We start from the raw sequence: 7109 nt of genomic DNA on the forward strand, positions 1-7109 counted from the left end.
GTTAATTAACAGTTAACTAATGTGTCTGGTAATCATTTACTAATGGTGTTCATGTTAACTAAGGTATTAATTTATACATTATTTAATAGTCATCTTCATAAACTATTAAATAATGTATAAATTAATACCTTAGTTAACATGAACACCATTAGTAAATTACACATTAGCTAACTGTTAATTAAGGGTTAGTTAATCCTTATATTTATTAACTTATACTTATTAACTATCCCTTATTAAGCATTAACTAACCCTTATTATTATTGCTACTACAGTATATATATTAAAGGACAGCACATATCTTTTCTGGTTTAGTGATTGATATTATGAGCAAACAAACAGAAAAAGTTACTTTTAGTCTCACACATTTATTTCTACCGTTACTATCTACAACTACTACTGTCAACAAAGCAGTATAATATTGGGAGAGTTATAGAATGAGAATAACATCAGATTTTTGATAGACTGAGATGACCTATAGTGTTCGTTCCCTGAGAAACAGAAAGTTGAGTGTAGATCAAATAACGGGACTTTGGAGACTATGCCAATTGATAAACAGACCTCTAACAATGCACCAGGAGATCAAGCAATGTAAATGGCTGGCTGTGATACTTGCTTGTGCCTGGGAGTCTGCCACGCCCGATGTTGCTGGACTTGTGGATGGTGAGAGAGTCTTCTGGAGCCAAATTGGACAGACTGGACCGGGTGAGTGGAGAAAATCTTGATCAAGTGAACTTGAAACAAGCTAACTCAAATAACTATTCTCTGGGAATGATCTTATAAGGAATATTGTGTCCCTGCCTTTGGACAGCGTTCTGTTCAGCCAATCAGACTGGGCAGTGGTGTCGCGGGGTTGATTTCCCCACCTACTCATCACCGTAACCAATGCCATTTTAGTCCTGGTGATCGCACATTTGAAATCCTATGATTCCTTATTATTCTCACCAAAACTGTACACTCAGTCATAGTACATTTCCGGTGGCAGATTTGAAAAGTTGTTTGAAGGCAGTCGTTTATTGCCAGCGGTGAGTGTCTGGTGACCAATTGTTCATTAGTCATGCTGGGATGGCTGATTGCTTATCAGCCATCAGTTGACCAGGACACCAAAAGGGTTCTTGTATTAGGGACTGGTCAGTAGAGCTGTAAAAGGAGAAATGTCCCTGGCTTTTTTGGCCTCTCTTGGGGTGAACGCAGGGTCAGTTATGGAGACCTTGCGCATTTAGCGTGACGTGAGGTTGTTGTAACCGGCTCCTGCCCAGGTGAGAAGGCGGTCTCTTGAGGGCCAGGTGTGTTTTCGACTGTGGCTGTGTCTTTCTGCTCTGGGAACAGACGGGGTTGTCTCCTACACTGCAGACGTACAATGTCTGCTCAAAATTAAATGCTGTGGAGCGCAAGTGTCAGGAAATATATATGGTCACTGCGGAGATCTATTAAGGTCAGACATAGTAGCGTTTTATTCACCATATAAAACCTTCAAAACCACAGACTAAATACATCTTTATGGCTTTGAAACGTGTTCTCATGAAACAAGCATGAAGCGAATTTTGTCTGCGCCATTGATTTTCATGACAACAAATGGTCGGCTTCTGGTGCATTCTGTGATGCTCTCTTTGTCCAAAAATGTAGACAGCCAAAATACAAAAAGGAGTAGTTACTTTGAAAGTAATTCCAGGTCTATGAGTACGGGCAAAGCCCTCTAACTGGTTTTGCTATTGCCTAATTTCTTTAAAGCTCCGCCTCAGCCCTGAGAAAAAACACAATGTACTCTACCGAATAATTAGGAGGGAGTATGCCCTATATAAGGGCTGCTGGAATGCTGGCTCTGTTCCCCTATACTCGGCAAACTGAATATGAGAGGGTCCAGCTGGTTTTGTAGGTTAGAGGGCTATACCTGTACTCATAGACACAACACAATTTCATTGTACTTGTACAGTGACAATAAAACTATATCTTGAATCTTGAAATCTTGACATAATACTGGAGTTAATTTCTTAGTAACTATTCCTTCTATGTCGTATGGGTATTGCCCTCTAAGGGGCTTCACTATTGGCTAAAACTGTAGGCAAAGGTCGTTAGGGAACTTATTTACTCCCAGCTGGACCCAAGTGTTCAAAGAGCACGGATCCAACTACCTGACTGGCAGGTACCAGGGAGGTAACATAAGGGGAGGTGTCAATCACACCGCCCCCTATTGCCCTCCCCATCCTGGCACCAGTGTGTCCCACAACGTTGTGCAGTAGCAATCCAGTGGAGTAATTGCACCATCAGACCCACAGGTGGAAAGGCATACAGGAGGCCTGTCTGCCACTGCAGGTGCGTGAACACATCACCCAGAGGAAGGTGGTCATTGCTGGTGTGGAGAGAAAACCATAGAGGACAATGTGTGGTCTCCCTAAAGTTGAACAGGTCCTCCACTGGGGTATGCTAGGTGACCTCACTCCGCCCCAGCGATTGATGTAGGCTACCACCATGCCGTTTTCTGTTGTTTTCTGTCTGTATCTAACCCTTATTGTCTGTCAGGTCCTTGCCCTCTAGTTGGAGGGCAAAATAGTTGCACCTCTGACCCCTCATGAGTTCCAAAATGATGATGTGGCGTCAAGGTGGATCCCACCTGTAAAGTTTCAGAATAAAACACTGACACAACTGAGTAGTAACGTTATAACTTCTTTAGTGAACTTAATCAACTCTAGTAGATTTAATACATGTTGCTTTCCCCGCTGTTGCAGCTATCACTGGGCTCCGATGATCTTTCAATCCTCTTTTTCCCCAAACCCAATACCACTGAAGAAACAAGAGCGTCCATACCATAACAACAAAACCAAGAGCGCGCCCCCCCCCCCCCCCCCCCCCCGTGGACAAAGTAAAACACCATCAAATTACAACATAAACATCACATGCATTATAAGCCATAAACATTACACCACCTTCCACCCACACTGCATGTTCTGAGAGGTCCGCCCCATCCTGACAGAGAGGCGTCTGTGTAAACATGCATGTAAGGAGTCACACTGCCCAGCCACACGCCCTCTTGCAAATGGTTCCAAAAAAAAACACATTGGCGTGGGCCCCCTGCAGCAGGCGGTGACCCAGTGTCCCCACTAGATGCTCTCTAGCAACTGTTTGACCAACAGCATCCAAAAAGCGATGTGCTCATTCAGGGAGCGTAAATCCAGTATAGGCCTCATGCTTCCTGATTTCTTGAGAACCAGATAATAGGGGGGATAGAAACCTCTGTGAGGCACCTCAGTAATGGCCTGTTTCATCAGCAGCTGACATGTCCTCCTTCAACGCAGCTGTGCTAATGGGGTCTGTAAAATCCCTCTGAAGGCGGGGGGGGGGCTTGGCAACATGACAGTCTTGTCTCTTCCTCTGTCATACAGTTCAGGTCCAAAAACCAGGTAGTTTTTAATCATTGCCATAGTATTATGAGTCAGCTCATACAGCTTATTGTAAAATTTAGATATACATTTCTTATGTTCTCTATGGCGAAGAAAGTGTTGCTGTGATAGTTATCGACAAGATCCAAACAGTTATTGCCTTTTTCCATAACATAATGCCTTATTTTGTTCATATTTGAAAAAGTCTCTTGCCATAAGCAGAGACAGACTGGAAATAAAAAATGTTTCTGGACTTTTTTTGACTTTGACTTTTGACTGAACTGGCCCACCTAGTACATACACTCCATGCCTCACTCCATGTAAACACCCATACAGTATTGCAATGGATTGCATAGGATTAAAAAAAGTAAAAATAAATGAATTAATGCTAACTGTACAACATACCTCATTCTGAAGCTTTGAATAAAATTGGGTACTAGTCCATTGGGTACCAGTTTGTGGTTCCTGCTCCACTGAAGTCTATAATAGAGTGAACAAAATCTATTTCCTAAAAAATAAAATAGTTTGATACTGTTGACTGTTCTAGCCTGGGTGGAACAGTCAATTCTGCGTGAAAATTGTTCAGTTATATTCAACACCTTTTTTTCTACAGCCCTTTGTTGTGATAGATCTCACTCATTACTGGTAGACAAACAGTTACAAACATGGTTTAAGCAAAGGAAACTTTTGTCAGCTGTAAACTAGAAATAACACGAGATTAGGAGCAACATCATTTCAGGCTTCACAGAATCCAAAGTATAGGACAAATATACTTAAAAAATGAAAAAAATGTGTATAAATAATACATTCCCTTCATATTTCCTTTCTTTTTTTTCCTAAAAATGTAAACAGTTACTTTTTTCAATTATACTAATAGAAAAACTGTCAAAATTCAACGCTAGATGTTAAAAATGTTTATACAGCCACACAGCCAGCACAAAGGTTAGAAAACCAAAAAGACAAAGGTTACACTGAATGGAATCTTTCCTTCAAAGAATTGTTTATAACGCTTAGCAGCATAACATAACTAAACATGAACTTATTTCTTAGTAGATTTTTTTTTTTTTTGCTGAAAAATGAGTTTTTTTCCCCCTAATTCTCTTTCTCAAGGGAGCAAGAACCACTGGACTTTAGAATGCTGCTACAAGGCATGAATATTAACCAAAAAAACAGTTGAGCTGAGTTAGGATGTTAGAAGTGAAAGTAAGTTTGTTTATTTATTTATATAGCCCTTTATCACAAGCATGTCTCAGAGGACTTTACAGAGAATGAGCCTAACTAGATCCAACTTATCAAAAATCATTGGTGAACAAAATGATATAGGACAAGCATAGTGAGAAGCACAAGACAGACAAGCAGATTTTAGCAAGACAGTCTACCTATTCTAGGTAGCCTAACCTACCCGGCACCACCAGCCTTAGACCCTACAAGGAAAAACTCCCCAAAAAAAACCTTTGTAGGAAAAAATTGGAGGAAACCTTGGGCGGGCTGAGGCAAGGAGGGATCCCCCCCTGGGACGGCTTAGCGTGCACTAGGTGCCGGGCAAAACAGTGACAGGCAGGTAGAAACACTGCACCGGAGTCTGGGAAGGGGAGAGAAAACACCTGCATACAGAACACACAGAGTCAGAAAAACATCAGGTGAAAAGCAACAGGGATGGGACTAAGGCCAGCACCGACAACCGTGAGAGCTGAGGCAGCACCTGACACTGCCAGGTAGAAACACTAAGTCGTCGAAACACATCCAGGTGGGACCAGCATCAGGGATGGGACTAAGGCCAGCACCGACGACCGGTACTTCTGTCCTAGTTGTTCCATGGGGGGGGGGGGTTGTTCATTGATTAGCTAGCTTTAATCTGCAATACGCGATTTCAGACCCTGTAACCAATCCTGAAACTAACGTGTGCTACGTGGAGATTTCCGTGAGACGTAATGATATAAAAAAAATAGCCACACACGCTTGTTGTTTTCAGCTCTTTTCTAAAGCTTGTTGTCAAATTTGAATGTAATAGAAGTAATGGCGGAATCAATGAAGTGAGCGAGTAAACTTGGTAAACTAGTAAACTTGCTACCCACCTCTTCACTTGTCATTGTGGGACATGTAACCTTCAGCGGGAGAAAAATGGCAAAGCGAGACTGGTAACCGGTGACACCGGTGTATGTATATATTGGAGTATGATGCATATTGTACAGAATTCTTATTTCTCTTATTTCTATATTATTATTATTATTTTTATTCTCATTGTTATATATTGTAGTATAATGCACATATTTTACATATTTCTTACTTTCGTATTTCTATTTTTCTTATAATTTCTTATAATTTCTCTACGCTTGTATATATTCACTTCTACAATGTGAGCAGCTGCAATGTAACCCAATTTCCCCTCGGGGATCAATAAAGTATTTCTGATTCTGATTCTGATTCTGATTCTGACTTCTCCATAGGTACGTTTATTTTAACCCTAACCCTCGCCCAGTAGTTTTGCTGTGTGTGTTTACAAAAAGTGTTTGGTTTCTGTCACCCTCTAGTAGTTGGAAAATTGCTTAGTGTAGCTTTAATGCAATGATGGACTGGCCATTAGTGCCTCAACTTTTTTAGGGACCTGAGACTATGTACACTTATGTATGTGGCCAGCATTTGGTAAGTAAGTTACCAGTAATTATCTAGTTACATTGTGAGATATTGTTGTTGTATTGTAAGATAACCTGTATGTTAAAAATTGTTTTAAATCTACCATGCTGTCCTAACATTAGGATGCTACTAAGCTAACATTACTGAGCCAATTCCTTGCTATAAAACAGATGAGTTGTGTTCATGTGTGGGTCTCAGGATAGTTTGCTCTGTATTGACCTCCAGGGTGCAAAAATAATGAGAAATCTCACCCTGACTTGTTAGCTAACATAAAATAGTTAATTTAGCAACAATCCACTTCATAAACCAAATGTCACATCAGCATCGCTCAAATTTATAGTCTAAAAAGCATAGCTGTATTCAAATTTTTAAATATGAAGTGAAATTATTCAAGATCAACCTGATTAAATTAAGTAGTGGTAAATATCGAGGTATTTCACTTCTGGCCACTGTGTGGGATCATTTATCCAGCTTTATTGCAGCAATGAAAAAGGACATTGATGGAGGCCAACTAAGTTCAGTTTTTCAGCGTACCTTTCCCTCTCTGTTGGAGGCAGTGTGCCAAAATAATTATTTGACATAAACTTCTCGAAGACAGGGAAACCTTCAACAGGCTGTCAGTATCTGAAAAGACTTCCTCCCGACCGCCACTTTTGTCAGTTTGTTGGCGATATTGTTTTCCCCAACGATGGGCATGGCTTTTGAAGTATGACATGCTCCTCAGTGTGTCTATAGATAAGAATGCTGTGACATTTCAAATGATAATAGTCTCCATGAGTGTGCTTTCTAATAACATAATAACACATAAAAGTGAAAAGTAACAAGTGTGTGTTGTCCCAAAGAAGACACACAGATGTGTTAAAAATGTTACATTCTTTATAAGAGTGTGTGACAATTAGGCTTAACGCTGCATTTTTAAGTCAACATACTCATTTAAACCTAATTGGAATTGTAACAGGGTTACAATCTAATGACCGCCATGTTTAGACTGTGTCCCCTTAATCTTGGAGCCAGTTCCAGAGACAGTCTCAGTGGAGCCATCACTTGCACGAAGTGATAAGAAATGCTTTTGGGAGCGAATCTATGTTCCCAGGGTCCTAT

The sequence above is a fragment of the Centroberyx affinis genome, unplaced genomic scaffold (assembly GCF_046629955.1).
Source record: "Centroberyx affinis isolate AG114_WGS23_722 - 3 ecotype Tasmania unplaced genomic scaffold, CSIRO-AGI_Caff_v1 ptg001908l_1, whole genome shotgun sequence".
Classification (NCBI taxonomy): Eukaryota; Metazoa; Chordata; class Actinopteri; order Beryciformes; family Berycidae; genus Centroberyx; species Centroberyx affinis.